This window comes from Zonotrichia albicollis, chromosome 2 (assembly GCF_047830755.1).
Source record: "Zonotrichia albicollis isolate bZonAlb1 chromosome 2, bZonAlb1.hap1, whole genome shotgun sequence".
Lineage (NCBI taxonomy): Eukaryota > Metazoa > Chordata > Aves > Passeriformes > Passerellidae > Zonotrichia > Zonotrichia albicollis.
The window spans coordinates 31,960,548-31,987,130 of NC_133820.1; positions in this window are offsets into that span (position 1 = coordinate 31,960,548).

A 26,583-nucleotide genomic window follows, 5' to 3' on the forward strand; every position below is an offset into this window, starting at 1 on the left:
CCCAAACACAAACCACGGCCCTTTTCCCTGGAAAAAAAACTCAGCTGCCCCGCTTCTGGATGGTAGATTGCAGGAGCCACTTTGTACTATCATGCCTGTCCGATTTGGCACTGGTGCCACCTTTCATCTGGGAACCATCCTGCGCATCTTGGATTTTCAGGAGCCAGCCGGCCACTCCCAGCCACAGGACCCCAATCAAAAACTACGGCCCTTTTCCCTTGAAGTAAAACTGACCTGCCCGTCTTCTGGCTGGCAGATTGCAGGAGCCACGTGGCTCTATCAAACCAGCCCGACTTGGCACTGCTGCCTCCTTTCATCTGGGAACCATCCTGCGTATCGTGCAATTTCAGGAGCCAGACGGCCACTCCCAGCCACAGGCCCCCAACACATACCACGGCCCTTTTCCCTGGAAAAAAAACTCAGCTGCCCCGCTTCTGGCTGGCAGATTGCAGGAGCCACTTTGTACTATAATACCAGTCTGACTTGGCAGTGGTGCCACCTTTCATCTAGGAACCATCCTGCTTATAGTGGATTTTCAGGAGCCAGCCGGCCACTCCCAGCCACAGGCCCCCAAACACATACCACGTCCCTTTTCCCTGGAAAAAAAACTCAGCTGCCCCGCTTCTGGATGGTAGATTGCAGGAGCCACTATGTACTATCATCCCAGTCTGACTTGGCACTAGTGCCACCTTTCATCTGGGAACCTTCCTGTGTATCATGGATTTTCAGCAGCCAGTCGGCCACTCCCAGCCACAGGCCCCCAAACACAAACCACTGCCATTTTCCCAGGCAAACAAAATTCACTCACCCTGCTTCTGGCTCGCAGATTGCAGGACCCACTTTCCTCTATAAAGCAAGAACGGCTCGGCACTTGTGCCACCTTTCATCTGGGAACCATTCTGCGCGGCGTGGATTTTCAGGAACCAGCCGGCCACTCCCAGCCACAGGCCCCCAAGCACAAACCACGGTCCTTTTCCGTGTTAAAAAATCTCAGCTGCCCCGCTTCTGGATGGTAGATTGCAGGAGACACTTTGTACATTCATGCCAGTCTGATTTGGCACTGGTGCCACCTTTCATCAGGGAACCATCCTGTGCATCTTGGAATTTCAGGAGCCAGCCTGCCACTCCCAGCCACAGGCCCCCAAACACAAACCACGGCCCTTTTCCCTGGCAAACAAAACTGACCCGCCCCACTTCTCGCTGGCAGATTGCAGGAGCCACTTGGTACTATCAAACCAGCCCGACTCGGCACTGGTGCCACCTTTCATCTGGGAACCGTCCTGCGTATTGTGGATTTTCAGGAGCCAGACAGCCACTCCCAGCCACAGGCCCCCGAAAAAAAACCACGGCCCTTTTCCCTGGCAAACAAAACTCAGCTGCCCCGCTTCTGGCTGGCAGATTGCATGAGCCACTTGGCTCTGTCAAACCCGCCCGACTCCGCACTGGTGGCCTCTTTCATCTGGGAACCATATGCGAGGCGTGGATTTTCAGGAGCCAGACAGCCACTCCCAGCCCCAGGCCCCCGAACACAAACCACGGCCCTTTTCCCTGGCAAACAAAACTCACCCGCCCCACTTCTGGCTGGCAGATTGCAGGAGCCACTTGGCTCTATCAAACCAGCCCGACTCGGCACTGGTGCCACCTTTCATCTTGGAACCATCCTGCGTATCGTGGATTTTCAGGAGCCAGCCGGCCACTCCCAGCCACAGGCCCCCAAACACAAACCACTGCCCTTTTCCCTGGCAAACACAATTCACTCACCCCGCTTCTGGCTCGCAGATTGCAGGACCCTCTTTCCTCTATAAAACAAGCACGTCACGGCACTTGTGCCACATTTGATCTGGGAACCATCCTGCGTATCGTGGATTTTCAGGAGCCAGCCGGCCACTCCCAGCCACAGGCCCCCAAACACAAACTATGGCCCTTTTTTTCCTGGAAGGAAAACTGACCTGCCCATCTTCTGGCTGGCAGATTGCAGGAGCCACTTGCCTCTGACAACCCCGCCCGATTCGGCACTGGTGCCCCCTTTCATCCGGGAACCATATGCGTGGCGTGGATTTTCAGGAGCCAGACAGCCACTCCCAGGCACAGGCCCTGGAAAACAAACCACGGCCGTTTTGCCTGGCAAACAAAACTCACCTGCCCCGCTTCTGGCTGGCGGATTGCAGGAGCCACCTGGCTGTATAAACCAGCCCGACTCGGCACTGGTGCCCACTTGGGTCTGCAAACCATCCTGCGCGGCGTGGATTTTCAGGAACCAGCCGGCCACTCCCAGCCACAGGCCCCTAAAATCAAACCACGGCCCTTTTCCCTGGCAAAAAAAACTCAGCTGCCCCGCTTCTGGCTGGCAGATTGCATGAGCCACTTGGCTCTGTCAAACCCGCCCGACTCCGCACTGGTGGCCTCTTTCATCTGGGAACCATATGCGAGGCGTGGATTTTCAGGAGCCAGACAGCCACTCCCAGCCCCAGGCCCCCGAACACAAACCACGGCCCTTTTCCCTGGCAAACAAAACTCACCCGCCCCACTTCTGGCTGGCAGATTGCAGGAGCCACTTGGCTCTATCAAACCAGCCCGACTCGGCACTGGTGCCACCTTTCATCTGGGAACCATCCTGCGTATCGTGGATTTTCAGGAGCCAGCCGGCCACTCCCAGCCACAGGCCCCCAAACACAAACCACTGCCCTTTTCCCTGGCAAACACAATTCACTCACCCCGCTTCTGGCTCGCAGATTGCAGGACCCTCTTTCCTCTATAAAACAAGCATGTCTCGGCACTTGTGCCACATTTGATCTGGGAACCATCCTGCGTATCGTGGATTTTCAGGAGCCAGCCGGCCACTCCCAGCCACAGGCCCCCAAACACAAACTATGGCCCTTTTTTTCCTGGAAGGAAAACTGACCTGCCCATCTTCTGGCTGGCAGATTGCAGGAGCCACTTGCCTCTGACAACCCCGCCCGATTCGGCACTGGTGCCCCCTTTCATCCGGGAACCATATGCGTGGCGTGGATTTTCAGGAGCCAGACAGCCACTCCCAGGCACAGGCCCTGGAAAACAAACCACGGCCGTTTTGCCTGGCAAACAAAACTCACCTGCCCCGCTTCTGGCTGGCGGATTGCAGGAGCCACCTGGCTGTATAAACCAGCCCGACTCGGCACTGGTGCCCACTTGGGTCTGCAAACCATCCTGCGCGGCGTGGATTTTCAGGAACCAGCCGGCCACTCCCAGCCACAGGCCCCTAAAATCAAACCACGGCCCTTTTCCCTGGCAAAAAAAACTCAGCTGCCCCGCTTCTGGCTGGCAGATTGCATGAGCCACTTGGTACTATCAAACCAGTCCGACTCGGCACTGGTGCCCTTTTTCCTCTGGGAACCATCCAGCGTATGATGAATTTTCAGGAGCCAGCCGGCGACTCCCAGCCACAGGCTCCCAAACACAAACCACAGCCCTGTTCCCTGGCAAACACAACTCACCCGCCCCGCTTCTGGCTTGCAGATTACAGGAGCCACTTTGTGCTATCATTCCTGTCCGACTCGGCAGTTGTGCCACCTTTCATATGGGAACCATCCTGCTTATAGTGGATTTTCAGGAGCCAGCCGGCCACTCCAAGCCACAGGCCCCCAAACACAAACCACGGCCCTTTTCCCTGGAAAAAAAACTCAGCTGCCCCGCTTCTGGATGGTAGATTGCAGGAGCCACGTTATACTATCATGCCAGTCCGATTTGGCACTGGTGCCACCTTTCATCTGGGAACCATCCTGCGCATCTTGGATTTTCAGGAGCCAGCCGGCCACTCCCAGCCCCAGGCCCCCGAACACAAACCACGGCCCTTTTCCCTGGCAAACAAAACTCACCCGCCCCACTTCTGGCTGGCAGATTGCAGGAGCCACTTGGCTCTATCAAACCAGCCCGACTCGGCACTGGTGCCACCTTATATCTGGGACCCATCCGGCGTATCGTGGATTTTCAGGAGCCAGACGGCCACTCCCAGCCACAGGCCCCCAAACACAAACCACCGCCCTTTTCCCTGGCAAACAAAATTCACTCACCCCGCTTCTGGCTCGCAGATTGCAGGACCCTCTTTCCTCTATAAAACAAGCACGGCTCGGCACTTGTGCCACCTTTGATCTGGGAACCATCCTCCGTATCGTGGATTTTCAGGAGCCAGCCGGCCACTCCCAGCCACAGGCCCCCAAACACAAACTATGGCCCTTTATTTCCTGGAAGGAAAACTGACCTGCCCATCTTCTGGCTGGCAGATTGCAGGAGCCACTTGCCTCTGACAACCCCGCCCGATTCGGCACTGGTGCCCCCTTTCATCCGGGAACCATATGCGTGGCGTGGATTTTCAGGAGCCAGACAGCCACTCCCAGGCACAGGCCCTGGAAAACAAACCACGGCCATTTTGCCTGGAAAACAAAACTCACGCGCCCCGCTTCTGGCTGGCGGATTGCAGGAGCCACCTGGCTGTATAAACCAGCCCGACTCGGCACTGGTGCCCACTTGGGTCTGCAAACCATCCTGCGCGGCGTGGATTTTCAGGAACCAGCCGGCCACTCCCAGCCACAGGCCCCTAAAATCAAACCACGGCCCTTTTCCCTGGCAAAAAAAAACTCAGCTGCCCCGCTTCTGGCTGGCAGATTGCATGAGCCACTTGGTACTATCAAACCAGCCCGACTCGGCACTGGTGCCCTTTTTCCTCTGGGAACCATCCAGCGTATGATGAATTTTCAGGAGCCTGCCGGCGACTCCCAGCCACACGCCCCCGAACACAAACCACAGCACTGTTCCCTGGCAAACACAACTCACCCGCCCCGCTTCTGGCTTGCAGATTACAGGAGCCACTTTGTGCTATCATTCCAGTCCGACTCGGCAGTTGTGCCACATTTCATATGGGAACCATCCTGCTTATAGAGGATTTTCAGGAGCCAGCCGGCCACTCCCAGCCACAGGCCCCCAAACACATACCACGGCCCTTTTCCCTGGAAAAAAAACTCAGCTGCCCCGCTTCTGGATGGTAGATTGCCGGAGCCACTATGTACTATCATACCTGTCTGACTGGGCACTAGTGCCACTTTTCATCTGAGAACCCTCCTGTGTATCATGGATTTTCAGGAGCCAGCCGGCCACTCCCAGCCACAGGCTCCCAAACACAAACCACGGCCCTTTTCCCTGGAAAAAAAACTCAGCTGCCCCGCTTCTGGATGGTAGATTGCAGGAGCCACTTTGTACTATCATGCCTGTCCGATTTGGCACTGGTGCCACCTTTCATCTGGGAACCATCCTGCGCATCTTGGATTTTCAGGAGCCAGCCGGCCACTCCCAGCCACAGGACCCCAAACAAAAACTACGGCCCTTTTCCCTTGAAGTAAAACTGACCTGCCCGTCTTCTGGCTGGCAGATTGCAGGAGCCACGTGGCTCTATGAAACCAGCCCGACTTGGCACTGCTGCCTCCTTTCATCTGGGAACCATCCTGCGTATCGTGCAATTTCAGGAGCCAGCCGGCCACTCCCAGCCACAGGCCCCCAACACATACCACGGCCCTTTTCCCTGGAAAAAAAACTCAGCTGCCCCGCTTCTGGCTGGCAGATTGCAGGAGCCACTTTGTACTATAATACCAGTCCGACTTGGCAGTGGTGCCACCTTTCATCTAGGAACCATCCTGCTTATAGTGGATTTTCAGGAGCCAGCCGGCCACTCCCAGCCACAGGCCCCCAAACACATACCACGTCCCTTTTCCCTGGAAAAAAAACTCAGCTGCCCCGCTTCTGGATGGTAGATTGCAGGAGCCACTATGTACTATCATCCCAGTCTGACTTGGCACTAGTGCCACCTTTCATCTGGGAACCTTCCTGTCTATCATGGATTTTCAGCAGCCAGTCGGCCACTCCCAGCCACAGGATCCCAAACACAAACCACTGCCATTTTCCCAGGCAAACAAAATTCACTCACCCCGCTTCTGGCTCGCAGATTGCAGGACCCACTTTCCTCTATAAAACAAGAACGTCTCGGCACTTGTGCCACCTTTCATCTGGGAACCATCCTGCGCGGCGTGGATTTTCAGGAACCAGCCGGCCACTCCCAGCCACAGGCCCCCAAACACAAACCACGGTCCTTTTCCGTGTTAAAAAATCTCAGCTGCCCCGCTTCTGGATGGTAGATTGCAGGAGACACTTTGTACATTCATGCCAGTCTGATTTGGCACTGGTGCCACCTTTCATCAGGGAACCATCCTGTGCATCTTGGAATTTCAGGAGCCAGCCTGCCACTCCCAGCCACAGGCCCCCAAACACAAACCACGGCCCTTTTCCCTGGCAAACAAAACTGACCCGCCCCACTTCTCGCTGGCAGATTGCAGGAGCCACTTGGTACTATCAAACCAGCCCGACTCGGCACTGGTGCCACCTTTCATCTGGGAACCGTCCTGCGTATTGTGGATTTTCAGGAGCCAGACAGCCACTCCCAGCCACAGGCCCCCGAAAAAAAACCACGGCCCTTTTCCCTGGCAAACAAAACTCAGCTGCCCCGCTTCTGGCTGGCAGATTGCATGAGCCACTTGGCTCTGTCAAACCCGCCCGACTCGGCACTGGTGGCCTCTTTCATCTGGGAACCATATGCGAGGCGTGGATTTTCAGGAGCCAGACAGCCACTCCCAGCCCCAGGCCCCCGAACACAAACCACGGCCCTTTTCCCTGGCAAACAAAACTCACCCGCCCCACTTCTGGCTGGCAGATTGCAGGAGCCACTTGGCTCTATCAAACCAGCCCGACTCGGCACTGGTGCCACCTTTCATCTGGGAACCATCCTGCGTATCGTGGATTTTCAGGAGCCAGCCGGCCACTCCCAGCCACAGGCCCCCAAACACAAACCACTGCCCTTTTCCCTGGCAAACACAATTCACTCACCCCGCTTCTGGCTCGCAGATTGCAGGACCCTCTTTCCTCTATAAAACAAGCACGTCTCGGCACTTGTGCCACATTTGATCTGGGAACCATCCTGCGTATCGTGGATTTTCAGGAGCCAGCCGGCCACTCCCAGCCACAGGCCCCCAAACACAAACTATGGCCCTTTTTTTCCTGGAAGGAAAACTGACCTGCCCATCTTCTGGCTGGCAGATTGCAGGAGCCACTTGCCTCTGACAACCCCGCCCGATTCGGCACTGGTGCCCCCTTTCATCCGGGAACCATATGCGTGGCGTGGATTTTCAGGAGCCAGACAGCCACTCCCAGGCACAGGCCCTGGAAAACAAACCACGGCCATTTTGCCTGGCAAACAAAACTCACCTGCCCCGCTTCTGGCTGGCGGATTGCAGGAGCCACCTGGCTGTATAAACCAGCCCGACTCGGCACTGGTGCCCACTTGGGTCTGCAAACCATCCTGCGCGGCGTGGATTTTCAGGAACCAGCCGGCCACTCCCAGCCACAGGCCCCTAAAATCAAACCACGGCCCTTTTCCCTGGCAAAAAAAACTCAGCTGCCCCGCTTCTGGCTGGCAGATTGCATGAGCCACTTGGCTCTGTCAAACCCGCCCGACTCCGCACTGGTGGCCTCTTTCATCTGGGAACCATATGCGAGGCGTGGATTTTCAGGAGCCAGACAGCCACTCCCAGCCCCAGGCCCCCGAACACAAACCACGGCCCTTTTCCCTGGCAAACAAAACTCACCCGCCCCACTTCTGGCTGGCAGATTGCAGGAGCCACTTGGCTCTATCAAACCAGCCCGACTCGGCACTGGTGCCACCTTTCATCTGGTAACCATCCTGCGTATCGTGGATTTTCAGGAGCCAGCCGGCCACTCCCAGCCACAGGCCCCCAAACACAAACCACTGCCCTTTTCCCTGGCAAACACAATTCACTCACCCCGCTTCTGGCTCGCAGATTGCAGGACCCTCTTTCCTCTATAAAACAAGCACGTCTCGGCACTTGTGCCACATTTGATCTGGGAACCATCCTGCGTATCGTGGATTTTCAGGAGCCAGCCGGCCACTCCCAGCCACAGGCCCCCAAACACAAACTATGGCCCTTTTTTTCCTGGAAGGAAAACTGACCTGCACATCTTCTGGCTGGCAGATTGCAGGAGCCACTTGCCTCTGACAACCCCGCCCGATTCGGCACTGGTGCCCCCTTTCATCCGGGAACCATATGCGTGGCGTGGATTTTCAGGAGCCAGACAGCCACTCCCAGGCACAGGCCCTGGAAAACAAACCACGGCCGTTTTGCCTGGCAAACAAAACTCACCTGCCCCGCTTCTGGCTGGCGGATTGCAGGAGCCACCTGGCTGTATAAACCAGCCCGACTCGGCACTGGTGCCCACTTGGGTCTGCAAACCATCCTGCGCGGCGTGGATTTTCAGGAACCAGCCGGCCACTCCCAGCCACAGGCCCCTAAAATCAAACCACGGCCCTTTTCCCTGGCAAAAAAAACTCAGCTGCCCCGCTTCTGGCTGGCAGATTGCATGAGCCACTTGGTACTATCAAACCAGTCCGACTCGGCACTGGTGCCCTTTTTCCTCTGGGAACCATCCAGCGTATGATGAATTTTCAGGAGCCAGCCGGCGACTCCCAGCCACAGGCTCCCAAACACAAACCACAGCCCTGTTCCCTGGCAAACACAACTCACCCGCCCCGCTTCTGGCTTGCAGATTACAGGAGCCACTTTGTGCTATCATTCCTGTCCGACTCGGCAGTTGTGCCACCTTTCATATGGGAACCATCCTGCTTATAGTGGATTTTCAGGAGCCAGCCGGCCACTCCAAGCCACAGGCCCCCAAACACAAACCACGGCCCTTTTCCCTGGAAAAAAAACTCAGCTGCCCCGCTTCTGGATGGTAGATTGCAGGAGCCACGTTATACTATCATGCCAGTCCGATTTGGCACTGGTGCCACCTTTCATCTGGGAACCATCCTGCGCATCTTGGATTTTCAGGAGCCAGCCGGCCACTCCCAGCCCCAGGCCCCCGAACACAAACCACGGCCCTTTTCCCTGGCAAACAAAACTCACCCGCCCCACTTCTGGCTGGCAGATTGCAGGAGCCACTTGGCTCTATCAAACCAGCCCGACTCGGCACTGGTGCCACCTTACATCTGGGACCCATCCGGCGTATCGTGGATTTTCAGGAGCCAGACGGCCACTCCCAGCCACAGGCCCCCAAACACAAACCACCGCCCTTTTCCCTGGCAAACAAAATTCACTCACCCCGCTTCTGGCTCGCAGATTGCAGGACCCTCTTTCCTCTATAAAACAAGCACGGCTCGGCACTTGTGCCACCTTTGATCTGGGAACCATCCTGCGTATCGTGGATTTTCAGGAGCCAGCCGGCCACTCCCAGCCACAGGCCCCCGAAAAAAAACCACGGCCCTTTTCCCTGGCAAACAAAACTCAGCTGCCCCGCTTCTGGCTGGCAGATTGCATGAGCCACTTGGCTCTGTCAAACCCGCCCGATTCGGCACTGGTGCCCCCTTTCATCCGGGAACCATATGCGTGGCGTGGATTTTCAGGAGCCAGACAGCCACTCCCAGGCCCTGGAAAACAAACCACGGCCATTTTGCCTGGAAAACAAAACTCACCCGCCCCGCTTCTGGCTGGCGGATTGCAGGAGCCACCTGGCTGTATAAACCAGCCCGACTCGGCACTGGTGCCCACTTGGGTCTGCAAACCATCCTGCGCGGCGTGGATTTTCAGGAACCAGCCGGCCACTCCCAGCCACAGGCCCCTAAAATCAAACCACGGCCCTTTTCCCTGGCAAAAAAAACTCAGCTGCCCCGCTTCTGGCTGGCAGATTGCATGAGCCACTTGGTACTATCAAACCAGCCCGACTCGGCACTGGTGCCCTTTTTCCTCTGGGAACCATCCAGCGTATGATGAATTTTCAGGAGCCTGCCGGCGCCTCCCAGCCACAGGCTCCCCGAACACAAACCACAGCCCTGTTCCCTGGCAAACACAACTCACCCGCCCCGCTTCTGGCTTGCAGATTACAGGAGCCACTTTGTGCTATCATTCCAGTCCGACTCGGCAGTTGTGCCACCTTTGATCTGGGAACCATCCTGCGTATCGTGGATTTTCAGGAGCCAGCCGGCCACTCCCAGCCACAGGCCCCCAAACACATACCACGGCCCTTTTCCCTGGAAAAAACACTCAGCTTCCCCGCTTCTGGATGGTGGATTGCAGGAGTCACTTTGTGCTATCCAACCAGCCCGACTCGGCACTGGTGCCACCTTTCATCTGGGAACCATCCTGCGTATCGTGGAATTTCAGGAGCCAGCCGGCCACTCCCAGCCACAGGCCCCCAACACAGACTACGGCCCGTTTCCCTGGAAGTAAAACTGACCTGCCCATCTTCTGGCTGGCAGATTGCAGGAGCCACTTGGCTCTATCAAACCAGCCCGACTCGGCACTGGTGCCCCCTTGGGTGTGGAACACATACTGCGCGGCGTGGATTTTCAGGAGCCAGCCGGCGACTCCCAGCCACAGGCCCCCAAAAACATACCACGGCCCTTTTCCGTGGAAAAAAAACTTAGCTGCCCCGCATCTGGATGGCAGATTGCAGGAGCCACTTGGTACTATAAAACCAGCCTGACTTGGCACTGGTCCCAACTTTCATCTGGGAACCATCCTGCGTATCGTGGAATTTCAGGAGCCAGCCAGGCACTCCCAGCCACAGGCCCCCGAAAAAAAACCACGGCCCTTTTCCCTGGGAAACAAAACTCACCTGCCCCGCTTCTGGCTGGCAGATTGCATGAGCCACTTGGCTCTGTCAAACACGCCCGACTAGGCACTGGTGCCCTCTTTTATCTGGGAACCATATGCGTGGCGTGGATTTTCAGGAGCCAGACAGCCACTCCCAGCCACAGGCCCCTAAAATCAAACCACGGCCCTTTTCCCTGGCAAAAAAAACTCAGCTGCCCCGCTTCTGGCTGGCAGATTGCATGAGCCACTTGGTACTATCAAACCAGCCCGACTCGGCACTGGTGCCCTTTTTCCTCTGGGAACCATCCAGCGTATGATGAATTTTCAGGAGCCAGCCGGCGCCTCCCAGCCACAGGCTCCCAAACACAAACCACAGCCCTGTTCCCTGGCAAACACAACTCACCCGCCCCGCTTCTGGCTTGCAGATTACAGGAGCCACTTTGTGCTATCATTCCTGTCCGACTCGGCAGTTGTGCCACCTTTCATATGGGAACCATCCTGCTTATAGTGGATTTTCAGGAGCCAGCCGGCCACTCCAAGCCACAGGCCCCCAAACACAAACCACGGCCCTTTTCCCTGGAAAAAAAAATCAGCTGCCCCGCTTCTGGATGGTAGATTGCAGGAGCCACTTTATACTATCATGCCAGTCCGATTTGGCACTGGTGCCACCTTTCATCTGGGAACCATCCTGCGCATCTTGGATTTTCAGGAGCCAGCCGGCCACTCCCAGCCACAGGCCCCCAAACACATACCACGGCCCTTTTCCCTGGAAAAAACACTCAGCTGCCCCGCTTCTGGATGGTGGATTGCAGGAGTCACTTTGTGCTATCAAACCAGCCCGACTCGGCACTGGTGCCACCTTTGATCTGGTAACCATCCTGCGTATCGTGGATTTTCAGGAGCCAGCCGGCCACTCCCAGCCACAGCCCCCAAACACAATCCACGGCCGTTTTCCCTGGCAAACAATACTCACCCGCCCCGCTTCTGGCTGGCAGATTGCAGGAGCCACTTGGCTCTATCAAACCAGCCCGACTCGGCAGTGGTGCCACCTTTCATCTGGGAACCATCCTGCGTATCGTGGATTTTCAGGAGCCAGTAGGCCACTCCCAGCCACTGGCCCCCAAACACAAACCACCGCCCCTTTTTTCCTGGAAGTAAAACTGACCTGCCCATCTTCTGGCTGGCAGATTGCAGGAGCCACTTGCCTCTGACAAACCCGCCCGATTCGGCACTGGTGCCACCTTTCATCTGGGAACCATCCTGTGTATAGTGGATTTTCAGGAGCCAGACAGCCACTCCCAGCCCCAGGCCCCTGAACACAAACCACGGCCCTTTTCCCTGGCAAACAAAACCCACCCGCCCCACTTCCGGCTGGCAGATTGCAGGAGCCAGTTGGCTCTATCAAACCAGCCCGACTCGGCACTGGAGCCCTGTCATGGTTTGAGCCTGGCACAGAGCCAGTGCCCCCCATGAAAATGCCTCACCCTGGTGTCTGCTGTGAGATGTGACCAGGAATAAGCAAAACAGGCTCCAACTTAAACATAAAGAACACTTTATTACCTAAACTACAGGAAAATAGGGAAAGACTATAAGGAAAAGAAAAAAAAATTGAAAACCTTACAAAAACCATTTTCCTCCTCCCCACTACCTGACTTTCCCAATCCGATACATTCTCCCAAATCATCAACTGCCCAGCCTTGGCTCCACACTTTAGTATACTCAAACTGCAGTTCATGAAGAGGAAAGGAGTCCTTCTTGTTCCATAGGCTTCCCCTGGAAACACACTGAAACCTCGTGTGCTTCCCTGTCACTTCGGCACCGCCCGGAAAAAGTCCTTTTGCCGCTTGTGACATCTTCCTTCCATGCCCAGTGCTCTCACCACTGACGCATGGCCAGAGCTGCTCTTAGGGTTGTCTTTCAAGGATGCCTTGTCTCACTCCAAAAAGGCACAGTCTCTGCTTTGGGACATCTGTCCCCCCCATATTTTTCCAACCCCCTGGGGCCGGGGGGTCCTCACGAAGAACCCTCCTGGGTTTGAGCCACTGCTTCCCCCTAAGTGCAGTCTGTGTCACAGGAACAACTGAGTCCATGGCCACAAGAAAAGTCCAGCCAAAAGGCCACTCCAAATCATCTCTTCCCATTCAATCATCTCCACGTTCTTCGGGCCAGGTCCTTGTCTCATCTCATCTCTTATCTCCCTTCTTATTCAGCTTCGAGGAGGATTAGCATTTTTGCAAGGCCCCAATCATGAAAGAAAGGGTTAAAAGTTTTCAGTCTCTGTCTGTCCCTGAATGCTGGTACTCCCACAGGTGCTGCTGCTCCGCCGGCCAGGCTGCACTCTTCTCCCCCCTTTCTCCTCCCGGGCTGGCTGCTATCACATTCAGACGCCGGCTCTCCTCTCTCTCCCTCCGGGGGAGGGGAATGACTACCCGATGTCTCTTGGGGCTCCTCCACCCTTCCATCCTTGAAGCCCCCTCAACCCCCATCTCTGTCCAGGCCCCGGGCCTACCGCAAGGCTGCCCCTCCCCCGCCCAGCAGCAAGGCTGGACAGGGGAGGGTGATCTGACCTCTTCGAAGCGACGTCCCAAGAGAGAGTGCCAAGGGCAGTGCCCTGCTTTTAACCCCTGTGTATTCTCGGAGGTGTGTCCAAACCCCACTGGCTACACCAGGTGCCAGTCTCAAACCCAAAACCTTCATTGGTTTGACCACAGCTTCCCAGAATTCCCACTCCTTCCTGGTCAAACCACCACAAGCCCCCTTGGGTATAGGACACATACAGCGCGGCGTGGATTTTCAGGAGCCAGCCGGCCACTCCCAGCCACAGGCCCCCAAACAAATACCACGGCCCTTTTCCCTGGAAAAAAAACTCACCCGCCCCACTTCTGGCTGGCAGATTGCAGGAGCCACTTGTTACTATCAAACCAGCACGGCTTGGCACTGGTCCCAGCTTTCATCTGGAAACCATCCAGCGTATCATGGATTTTCAGGAGCCAGCCGGACACACCCAGCCACAGGCCCCCAAACACATACCACGGCCCTTTTCCCTGGAAAAAAAACTCAGCTGCCCCGCTTCTGGATGGTAGATTGCAGGAGCCACTTTGTACTATAATACCAGTCCGACTTGGCAGTGGTGCCTCCTTTCATCTGGGAACCATCCTGCTTAACGTGGATTTTCAGGAGCCAGCCGGCCACTCCCAGCCACAGGCCCCCAAACACAAACCACGGCCCTTTTCCCTGGCAAACAAAATTCACTCAGCCCGCTTCTGGCTGGCAGATTGCAGGAGCCACTTGGCTCTATCAAAGCAGCCCGACTCGGTACTGGTGCCTCCTTTCATCTGGGAACCATCCTGCGTATCGTGGATTTTCAGGAGCCAGCCGGCCACTCCCAGCCACAGGCCCCCAAACACAAATCACGGCCCTTTTCCCTGGAAAAAAAACTCAGCTTTCCCGCTTCTGGATGGTGGATTGCAGATGTCACTTTGTGCTATTAAACCAGCCCGACACGGCACTGGTGCCACCGTTCATCTGGGAACCATCCTGCGTATCGTGGATTTTCAGGAGCCAGCAGGCCACTCCCAGCCACAGGCCCCCAAACACAAACCACCGCCCTTTTCCCTGGCAAAAAAAATTCACTCACCCCGCTTCTGGCTGGCAGATTGCAGGACCCACTTTCCTCTATAAAACAAGAAAGGCTCGGCACTTGTGCCACCTTTGATCTGGGAACCATCCTGTGCGGCGTGGATTTTCAGGAACCAGCAGGCCACTCCCAGCCACAGGCCCCCAAACACATACCACGGCCCTTTTCCCTGGAAAAAAAACTCAGCTGCCCCGCATCTGGATGGTAGATTGCATGAGCCACTTGGTATTATCAAACCAGCTCGACTTGGCACTGGTCCCAGCTTTAATCTGGAAACCATCCAGTGTACCATGGATTTTCAGGAGCCAGCCGGCGACTCCCAGCCACAGGCCCCCAAACACATACCACGGCCCTTTTCCCTGGAAAAAAAACTCACCCGCCCCGCATCTGCATGGCAGATTGCAGGAGGTACTTGGTACTATCAAACCAGCCCGACTTGGCACTGGTCCCAACTTTCATCTGGGAACCATCCTGCGTATCGTGGAATTTCAGGAGCCAGCCAGGCACTCCCAGCCACAGGCCCCCAAACTCAAACCACGGCCCTTTTCCCTGGCAAACAAAACTCACCCGCCCCGCTTCTCGCTGGCAGATTGCAGGAGCCACTTGGCTCTATCAAACAAGTCCGACTTGGCAGTGGTGCCACCTTTCATCTGGGAACCATCCTGCGTATCGTGGATTTTCAGGAGCCAGCCTGCCACTCCCAGCCACTGGCCCCCAAACACAAACCACCGCCCTTTTTTTCCTGGAAGGAAACTGACCTGCCCATCTTCTGGCTGGCAGATTGCAGGAGCCACTTGCCTCTGACAAACCCGCCCGATTCGGCACTGGGGCCACCTTTCATCTGGGAACCATCCTGTGTATCGTGGATATTCAGGAACCAGACAGCCACTCCAAGCCCCAGGCCCCCGAACAAAAACCACAGCCCTATTCCCTGGAAACAAAACTCACCCGCCCCACTTCTGGCTGGCAGATTGCAGGAGCCAGTTGTCTCTATCAAACCAGCCCGACTCGGCACTGGTGCCCCCTTGGGTATAGGACACATACTGCGCGGCGTGGATTTTCAGGAGCCAGACGGCCACTCCCACCCACAGGCCCCCAAACAAATACCATGGCCCTTTTCCCTGGAAAAAAAACTCACCCGCCCTGCTTCTGGCTGGCAGATTGCAGGAGCCACTTGTTACTATCAAACCAGCACGGCTTGGCACTGGTCCCAGCTTTCATCTGGAAACCATCCAGCGTATCATGGATTTTAAGGAGCCAGCCGGCCACTCCCAGCCACAGGCCCCAAAACACATACCACGGCCCTTTTCCCTGGAAAAAAAACTCAGCTGCCCTGCTTCTGGATGGTAGATTGCAGGAGACACTTTGTACTATAATACCAGTCCGACTTGGCACTGGTGCCACCTTACATCTGGGAACCATCCTGCTTAACGTGGATTTTCAGGAGCCAGCCGGCCACTCCCAGCCACAGGCCTCCGAACAAAAACCACGGCCCTTTTCCCTGGCAAACAAAACTCACTCAGCCCGCTTCTGGCTGGCAGATTGCAGGAGCCACTTGGCTCTATCAAAGCAGCCCGACTCGGTACTGGTGACACCTTTCATCTGGGAACCATACTGCGTATCGTGGATTTTCAGGAGCCAGCCGGCCACTCCCAGCCACAGGCCCCCAAACACAAACTATGGCCCTTTTTTTCCTGGAAGTAAAACTCACCTGCCCATCTTCTGGCTGGCAGATTGCAGGAGCCACTTGCCTCTGACAAACCCGCCCGATTCGGCTCTGGTGCCCCCTTTCATCTGGGAACCATATGCGCGGCGTGGATTTTCAGGAGCCAGCCGGCCACTCCCAGCCACAGGCCCCCAAACACAAACCACGGCCCTTTTCCCTGGCAAACAAAACTCACCTGCCCCATCTTCTGGCTGGCAGATTGCAGGAGCCACTTGCCTCTATCAAACCAGCCCGACTCGGCACTGGTGCCACCTTGGATCTGGGAACCATCCTGCGCGGTGTGGATTTTCAGGAACCAGCCGGCCACTCCCAGCCACAGGCCCCCAAACAAATACCACAGCCTTTTTCCCTGGAAAAAAAACTCAGCTGCCCCGCTTCTGGATGGTAGATTGCAGGAGACACTTTGTACTATCATACCAGTCTGACTTGGCACTAGTGCCACCTTTCATCTGGGAACCCTCCTGTGTATCATGGATTTTCAGGAGCCAGCCGGCGACTCCTAGCCACAGGCCCCCAAACACATACCACGGCCCTTTTCCCTGGAAAAAAAACTCAGCTGCCCCGCTTCTGGATTGTAGATAGCAGGAGCCACTTTGTACTATCATGCCAGTCCGATTTGGCGCTGGTGCCACCTTTCATCTGGGAACCATCCTGCGCAACTTGGATTTTCAGGAGCCAGCCGGCCACTCCCAGCCACAGGACCCCAAAGAAAAAGTACGGCCCTTTTCCCTGGAAGTAAAACTGACCCGCCCATCTTCTGGCTGGCAGATTGCAGGAGCCACTTGGCTCTATCAAACCAGCCCGACTTGGCAATGGTGCCTCCTTTCATCTGGGAACCATCCTGCGTATCGTGGATTTTCAGGAGCCAGCCGGCCACTCCCAGCCACAGGCCCCCAAACACCAACTATGGCCCTTTATTTCCTGGAAGTAAAACTGGCCTGCCCATCTTCCGGCTGGCAGATGGCAGGAGCCACTTGGTTATGACAAACCCGCCCGATTCGGCACTGGTGCCACCTTTCATCTGGGAACCATATGCGCGGCGTGGATTTTCAGGAGCCAGCCGGCCACTCCCAGCCACAGGCCCCCAAACACAAACCACGGCCCTTTTCCCTGGCAAACAAAACTGACTCAGCCCGCTTCTGGCTGGCAGATTGCAGGAGCCACTTGGCTCTATCAAAGCAGCCCGACTCGGCACTGGTGCCACCTTTGATCTGGTAACCATCCTGCGTATCGTGGATTTTCAGGAGCCAGCCGGCCACTCCCAGCCACAGGCCCCCAAACACATACCACGGCCCTTTTCCCTGGAAAAAAAACTCGGCTGCCCCGCATCTGGATGGTAGATTGCAAGAGCCACTTGGTACTATCAAACCAGCCCGACTCGGCACTGGTGCCATCTTTCATCTGGGAACCATCCTGCATATCGTGGATTTTCAGGAGCCAGCCGGCCACTCCCAGCCACAGGCCTCCGAACAAAAACCACGGCCCTTTTCCCTGGCAAACAAAACTCACTCAGCCCGCTTCTGGCTGGCAGATTGCAGGAGCCACTTGGCTCTATCAAAGCAGCCCGACTCGGTACTGGTGACACCTTTCATCTGGGAACCATACTGCGTATCGTGGATTTTCAGGAGCCAGCCGGCCACTCCCAGCCACAGGCCCCCAAACACAAACTATGGCCCTTTTTTTCCTGGAAGTAAAACTCACCTGCCCATCTTCTGGCTGGCAGATTGCAGGAGCCACTTGCCTCTGACAAACCCGCCCGATTCGGCTCTGGTGCCCCCTTTCATCTGGGAACCATATGCGCGGCGTGGATTTTCAGGAGCCAGCCGGCCACTCCCAGCCACAGGCCCCCAAACAAAAACCACGGCCCTTTTCCCTGGCAAACAAAACTCACCTGCCCCATCTTCTGGCTGGCAGATTGCAGGAGCCACTTGCCTCTATCAAACCAGCCCGACTCGGCACTGGTGCCACCTTGGATCTGGGAACCATCCTGCGCGGTGTGGATTTTCAGGAACGAGCCGGCCACTCCCAGCCACAGGCCCCCAAACAAATACCACAGCCTTTTTCCCTGGAAAAAAAACTCAACTCCCCGCTTCTGGATGGTAGATTGCAGGAGACACTTTGTACTATCATACCAGTCTGACTTGGCACTAGTGCCACCTTTCATCTGGGAACCCTCCTGTGTATCATGGATTTTCAGGAGCCAGCCGGCGACTCCTAGCCACAGGCCCCCAAACACATACCACGGCCCTTTTCCCTGGAAAAAAAACTCAGCTGCCCCGCTTCTGGATTGTAGATAGCAGGAGCCTCTTTGTACTATCATGCCAGTCCGATTTGGCGCTGGTGCCACCTTTCATCTGGGAACCATCCTGCGCAACTTGGATTTTCAGGAGCCAGCCGGCCACTCCCAGCCACAGGACCCCAAAGAAAAAGTACGGCCCTTTTCCCTGGAAGTAAAACTGACCCGCCCATCTTCTGGCTGGCAGATTGCAGGAGCCACTTGGCTCTATCAAACCAGCCCGACTTGGCACTGGTGCCTCCTTTCATCTGGGAACCATCTTGCGTATCGTGGATTTTCAGGAGCCAGCCGGCCACTCCCAGCCACAGGCCCCCAAACACCAACTATGGCCCTTTATTTCCTGGAAGTAAAACTGGCCTGCCCATCTTCCGGCTGGCAGATGGCAGGAGCCACTTGGTTCTGACAAACCCGCCCGATTCGGCACTGGTGCCACCTTTCATCTGGGAACCATATGCGCGGCGTGGATTTTCAGGAGCCAGCCGGCCACTCCCAGCCACAGGCCCCCAAACACAAACCACGGCCCTTTTCCCTGGCAAACAAAACTCACCCAGCCCACTTCTGGCTGTCAGATTGCAGGAGCCACTTTCCTCTATAAAACAAGAACGCCTCGGCACTTGTGCCACCTTTCATCTGGGAACCATCCTGCGCGGCGTGGATTTTCAGGAACCAGCAGGCCACTCCCAGCCACAGGCCCCCAAACATAAACCACGGCCTTTTTCCCTGGTAAAAAAACTCAGCTGCCCCGCATCTGGATGGTAGATTGCAGAAGCCACGTGGCTCTATCAAACCAGCCCGACTTGGCACTGGTCCCAACTTTCATCTGTGAACCATCCTGCGTATCGTGGAATTTCAGGAGCCAGCCAGGCACTCCCAGCCACCGGCCCCCAAACACAAACCACGGCCCTTTTCCCTGGCAAACAAAACTGACCCGCCCCACTTCTCGCTGGCAGATTGCAGGAGCCACTTGCCTCTATCAAACCAGCCCGACTCGGCACTGGTGCCACCTTTCATCTGGGAACCATCCTGCGTATCGTGGATTTTCAGGAGCCAGACAGCCACTCCCAGCCACAGGCCCCCGAAAAAAAACCACGGCCCTTTTCCCTGGCAAACAAAACTCACCTGCTCCGCTTCTGGCTTGCAGATTGCATGAGCCACTTGGCTCTGTCAAACCCGCCCGACTCGGCACTGGTGCCCTCTTTCATCTGGGAACCATATGCGTTGCGTGGATTTTCAGGAGCCAGACAGCCACTCCCAGCCCCAGGCCCCCGAACACAAACCACGGCCCTTTTCCCTGGCAAACAAAACTCACCCGCCCCACTTCTGGCTGGCAGATTGCAGGAGCCACTTGGCTCTATCAAAGCAGCCCGACTCGGCACTGGTGCCACCTTTGATCTGGGAACCATCCTGCGTATCGTGGATTTTCAGGAGCCAGCCGGCCACTCCCAGCCACAGGCCCCCAAACACAATCCACGGCCCTTTTCCCTGGCAAACAAAATTCACTCATCCTGCTTCTGGCTCGCAGATTGCAGGACGCTCTTTCCTCTATAAAACAAGCACCTCTCGGCACTTGTGCCACATTTGATCTGGGAACCATCCTGCGTATCGTGGATTTTCAGGAGCCAGCCGGCCACTCCCAGCCACAGGCCCCCAAACACAAACTATGGCCCTTTTTTTCCTGGAAGGAAAACTGACCTGCCCATCTTCTGGCTGGCAGATTGCATGAGCCACTTGGCTCTGACAACCCCGCCCAATTCGGCACTGGTGCCCCCTTTCATCCGGGAACCATATGCGTGGCGTGGATTTTCAGGAGCCAGACAGCCACTCCCAGGCACAGGCCCTGGAAAACAAACCACGGCATTTTGCCTGGAAAACAAAACTCACCCGCCCCGCTTCTGGCTGGCGGATTGCAGGAGCCACCTGGCTGTATAAACCAGCCCGACTCGGCACTGGTGCCCACTTGGGTCTGCAAACCATCCTGCGCGGCGTGGATTTTCAGGAACTGCCGGCCACTCCCAGCCACAGGCCCCTAAAATCAAACCACGGCCCTTTTCCCTGTCAAAAAAAACTCAGCTGCCCCGCTTCTGGAGGGCAGATTGCATGAGCCACTTGGTACTATCAAACCAGCCCGACTCGGCTCTGGTGCCCTTTTTCCTCTGGGAACCATCCAGCGTATGATGAATTTTCAGGAGCCAGCCGGTGACTCCCAGCCACAGGCTCCCAAACACAAACCACAGCCCTGTTCCCTGGCAAACACAACTCACCCTCCCCGCTTCTGGCTTGCAGATTACAGGAGCCACTTTGTGCTATCATTCCTGTCCGACTCGGCAGTTGTGCCACCTTTCATATGGGAACCATCCTGCTTATAGTGGATTTTCAGGAGCCAGCCGGCCACTCCCAGCCACAGGCCCCCAAACACATACCACGGCCCTTTTCCCTGGAAAAAAAACTCAGTTGCCCCGCTTCTGGATGGTAGATTGCAGGAGCCACTTTATACTATCATGCCAGTCCGATTTGGCACTGGTGCCACCTTTCATCTGGGAACCATCCTGCGCATCTTGGATTTTCAGGAGCCAGCCGGCCACTCCCAGCCACAGGCCCCCAAACACATACCACGGCCCTTTTCCCTGGAAAAAACACTCAGCTGCCCCGCTTCTGGATGGTGGATTGCAGGAGTCACTTTGTGCTATCAAACCAGCCCGACTCGGCACTGGTGCCACCTTTGATCTGGTAACCATCCTGCGTATCGTGGATTTTCAGGAGCCAGCCGGCCACTCCCAGCCACAGGCCCCCGAACACAATCCACGGCCCTTTTCCCTGGCAAACAAAACTCACCCGCCACATCTTCTGGCTGGCAGATGGCAGGAGCCACTTGCCTCTACCAAAGCAGCCCGACTCGGCACTGGTGCCACCTTTCATCTGGGAACCATCCTGCGTATCGTGGATTTTCAGGAGCCAGACAGCCACTCCCAGCCACAGGCCCCCGAAAAAAAACCACGGCCCTTTTCCCTGGCAAACAAAACTCACCTGCTCCGCTTCTGGCTGGCAGATTGCATGAGCCACTTGGCTCTGTCAAACCCGCCCGACTCGGCACTGGTGCCCTCTTTCATCTGGGAACCATATGCGTTGCGTGGATTTTCAGGAGCCAGACAGCCACTCCCAGCCCCAGGCCCCCGAACACAAACCACGGCCCTTTTCCCTGGCAAACAAAACTCACCCGCCCCACTTCTGGCTGGCAGATTGAAGGAGCCACTTGGCTCTATCAAAGCAGCCCGACTCGGCACTGGTGCCACCTTTGATCTGGGAACCATCCTGCGTATCGTGGATTTTCAGGAGCCAGCCGGCCACTCCCAGCCACAGGCCCCCAAACACAAACCACTGCCCTTTTCCCTGGCAAACAAAACTGACTCATCCTGCTTCTGGCTCGCAGATTGCAGGACCCTCTTTCCTCTATAAAACAAGCACCTCTCGGCACTTGTGCCACATTTGATCTGGGAACCATCCTGCGTATCGTGGATTTTCAGGAGCCAGCCGGCCACTCCCAGCCACAGGCCCCCAAACACAAACTATGGCCCTTTTTTTCCTGGAAGGAAAACTGACCTGCCCATCTTCTGGCTGGCAGATTGCATGAGCCACTTGGCTCTGACAACCCCGCCCGATTCGGCACTGGTGCCCCCTTTCATCCGGGAACCATATGCGTGGCGTGGATTTTCAGGAGCCAGACAGCCACTCCCAGGCACAGGCCCTGGAAAACAAACCACGGCATTTTGCCTGGAAAACAAAACTCACCCGCCCCGCTTCTGGCTGGCGGATTGCAGGAGCCACCTGGCTGTATAAACCAGCCCGACTCGGCACTGGTGCCCACTTGGGTCTGCAAACCATCCTGCGCGGCGTGGATTTTCAGGAACTGCCGGCCACTCCCAGCCACAGGCCCCTAAAATCAAACCACGGCCCTTTTCCCTGTCAAAAAAAACTCAGCTGCCCCGCTTCTGGAGGGCAGATTGCATGAGCCACTTGGTACTATCAAACCAGCCCGACTCGGCTCTGGTGCCCTTTTTCCTCTGGGAACCATCCAGCGTATGATGAATTTTCAGGAGCCTGCCGGTGACTCCCAGCCACAGGCTCCCAAACACAAACCACAGCCCTGTTCCCTGGCAAACACAACTCACCCTCCCCGCTTCTGGCTTGCAGATTACAGGAGCCACTTTGTGCTATCATTCCTGTCCGACTCGGCAGTTGTGCCACCTTTCATATGGGAACCATCCTGCTTATAGTGGATTTTCAGGAGCCAGCCGGCCACTCCCAGCCACAGGCCCCCAAACACATACCACGGCCCTTTTCCCTGGAAAAAAAACTCAGTTGCCCCGCTTCTGGATGGTAGATTGCAGGAGCCACTTTATACTATCATGCCAGTCCGATTTGGCACTGGTGCCACCTTTCATCTGGGAACCATCCTGCGCATCTTGGATTTTCAGGAGCCAGCCGGCCACTCCCAGCCACAGGCCCCCAAACACATACCACGGCCCTTTTCCCTGGAAAAAACACTCAGCTGCCCCGCTTCTGGATGGTGGATTGCAGGAGTCACTTTGTGCTATCAAACCAGCCCGACTCGGCACTGGTGCCACCTTTGATCTGGTAACCATCCTGCGTATCGTGGATTTTCAGGAGCCAGCCGGCCACTCCCAGCCACAGGCCCCCGAACACAATCCACGGCCCTTTTCCCTGGCAAACAAAACTCACCCGCCACATCTTCTGGCTGGCAGATGGCAGGAGCCACTTGCCTCTACCAAACCAGCCCGACTCGGCACTGGTGCCCCCTTGGATCTGGGAACCATCCTGCGTGGCGTGGATTTTCAGGAACCAGCCGGCCACTCCCAGCCACAGGCACTCAAACACAAACAACGGCCCATTTCCCTGGAAAAAAAACTCACCCACCCCGCATGTGGATGGCAGATTGCAGGAGCTACTTTGTACTATCAAACCAGCCCGACTTGGCACTGGTCCCAACTTTCATCTGGGAACCATCCTGCGTATCCTGGAATTTCAGGAGCCAGCCAGGCACTCCCAGCCACAGGCCCCCAAACACAAACCACGGCCCTTTTCCCTGGCAAACAAAACTCACCCGCCCCGCTTCTGGCTGGCAGATTGCAGGAGCCACTTGGCTCTATCAAACCAGCCCGACTCGGCAGTGGTGCCACCTTTCATCTGGGAACCATCCTGCGTATCGTGGATTTTCAGGAGCCAGCCGGCCACTCCCAGCCACTGGCCCCCAAACACAAACCACCGCCCCTTTTTTCCTGGAAGTAAAACTGACCTGCCCATCTTCTGGCTGGCAGATTGCAGGAGCCACTTGCCTCTGACAAACCCGCCCGATTCGGCACTGGTGCCACCTTTCATCTGGGAACCATCCTGTGTATAGTGGATTTTCAGGAGCCAGACAGCCACTCCCAGCGCCAGGCCCCCAAACACATACCACGGCCCTTTTCCCTGGAAAAAAAAATCACCCGCCCCGCATCTGCATGGCAGATTGCAGGAGGTACTTGGTACTATCAAACCAGCCCGACTTGGCAGTGGTGCCACCTTTCATCTGGGAACCATCCTGCGTATCGTGGAATTTCAGGAGCCAGCCAGGCACTCCCAGCCACAGGCCCCCAAACTCAAACCACTACCTTTTCCCTGGCAAACAAAACTCACCCGCCCCGCTTCTCGCTGGCAGATTGCAGGAGCCACTTGGCTCTATCAAACAAGCCCGACTTGGCAGTGGTGCCACCTTTCATCTGGGAACCATCCTGCGTATCGTGGATTTTCAGGAGCCAGCCGGCCACTCCCAGCCACTGGCCCCCAAACACAAACCACCGCCCTTTTTTTCCTGGAAGGAAACTGACCTGCCCATCTTCTGGCTGGCAGATTGCAGGAGCCACTTGCCTCTGACAAACCCGCCCGATTCGGCACTGGTGCCACCTTTCATCTGGGAACCATCCTGCGTATCATGGATTTTCAGGAGCCAGCCGGCCACTCCCAGCCCCAGGCCCCCGAACACAAACCACAGCCCTATTCCCTGGAAACAAAACTCACCCGCCCCACTTCTGGCTGGCAGATTGCAGGAGCCAGTTGTCTCTATCAAATCAGCCCGACTCGGCATTGGTGCCCCCTTGGGTATAGGACACATACTGCGCGGCGTGGATTTTCAGAAGCCAGCCGGCCACTCCCAGCCACAGGCCCCCAAACACACACCACGGCCCTTTTCCCTGGCAAACAAAACTGACTCACCCCGCTTCTGGCTGGCAGATTGCAGGAGCCACTTGGCTCTATCAAAGCAGCCCGACTCGGCACTGGTGCCACCTTTGATCTGGTAACCATCCTGCGTATCGTGGATTTTCAGGAGCCAGCCGGCCACTCCCAGCCACAGGCCCCCAAACACATACCACGGCCCTTTTCCCTGGAAAAAAAACTCGGCTGCCCCGCATCTGGATGGTAGATTGCAAGAGCCACTTGGTACTATCAAACCAGCACGACTTGGCACTGGTGCCATCTTTCATCTGGGAACCATCCTGCATATCGTGGATTTTCAGGATCCAGCCGGCCACTCCCAGCCACAGGCCCCCAAACACAAACCAACCCCCTTTTCCCTGGCCAACAAAATTCACTCACCCCACTTCTGGCTGGCAGATTGCAGGAGCCACTTGGCTCTGTCAAACCTGCCCGACTCGGCACTGGTGCCCTCTTTCATCTGGGTACCATATGCGTATGGTGGATTTTCAGGAGCCAGCCAGCCACTCCCAGCCACAGGCCCCCAAACACAAACCACGGCCCTTTTCCCAGGCAAAAAAAACTCAGCTGCCCCGCTTCTCGCTAGCAGATTGCATGAGCCACTTGGTACTATCAAACCAGTCCGACTCGGCACTGGTGCCCTTTTTCCTCTGGGAACCATCCTGCGTATCGTGGATTTTCAGGAGCCAGCCGAGCACTCCCAGCCACAGACCCCCAAAAACAAATTACAGGTCTTTTCCCTGAAGTAAAACCGACCTGCCCATCTTCTGGCTGGCAGAGTGCAGGTGCCACTTGGTACTATCAAACCAGCCCGACTTGGTACTGGTCCCAATTTTCATCTGGAAACCATCGAGCGTATCATGGATTTTCAGGAGCCAGCCGGCCACTCCCAGCCACAGGCCCCCAAACACATACCACGGCCCTTTTCCCTGGCAAACAAAACTCACCCAGCCCACTTCTGGCTGTCAGATTGCAGGAGCCACTTTCCTAGATCAAACCAGCCCGATTTGGGACTGGTGCCCCCTTGGGTCTGGGAATCATCCTGCGTATCCTGGATTTTCAGGACACAGCCAGCCACTCCCAGCCACAGGTCCCCAAACACAGACTACGGCCCTTTTCCCTGGAAGTAAAACCGACCTGCCCATCTTCTGGCTGGCAGATTGCAGGAGCCACTTGCCTGTCAAACCAGCCGGACTTGGCCCTGGTGCCACCTTTCATCTGGGAACCATCCTGTGTATCCTGGATTTTCAGGAGCCAGCCGGACACTCCCAGCCACAGGCCCCCGAACAGAAGCCACGGCCCTTTCCCCTGGCAAACAAAACTCACCCGTCCCATCTTCTGGCTCGCAGATTGCAGGAGCCACTTGCCTCTGTCAAACCAGCCGGACTTGGCCCTGGTGCCACCTTTCATCTGGGAACCCTCCTGCGTATCGTGGAATTTCAGGAGCCAGCCGCCAACCCTCAGCATTACGCCCCAAACACAACTACGGCCCTTTTCCCTGGCAAACAAAACTCACCCGCCCCGCTTCTGGCTGGCGGATTGCAGGAGCCACCTGGCTGTATAAACCAGCCCGACTCGGCACTGGTGCCCACTTGGGTCTGCAAACCATCCTGCGCGGCGTGGATTTTAAGGAACCAGCCGGCCACTCCCAGCCACAGGCCCCTAAAATCAAACCACGGCCCTTTTCCCTGGAAAAAAAACTCAGCTGCCCCGCTTCTGGATGGTAGATTGCAGGAGCCACTTTATACTATCATGCCAGTCCGATTTGGCACTGGTGCCACCTTTCATCTGGGAACCATCCTGCGCATCTTGGATTTTCAGGAGCCAGCCGGCCACTCCCAGCCACAGGCCCCCAAACACATACCACGGCCCTTTTCCCTGGAAAAAACACTCAGCTGCCCCGCTTCTGGATGGTGGATTGCAGGAGTCACTTTGTGCTATCAAACCAGCCCGACTCGGCACTGGTGCCACC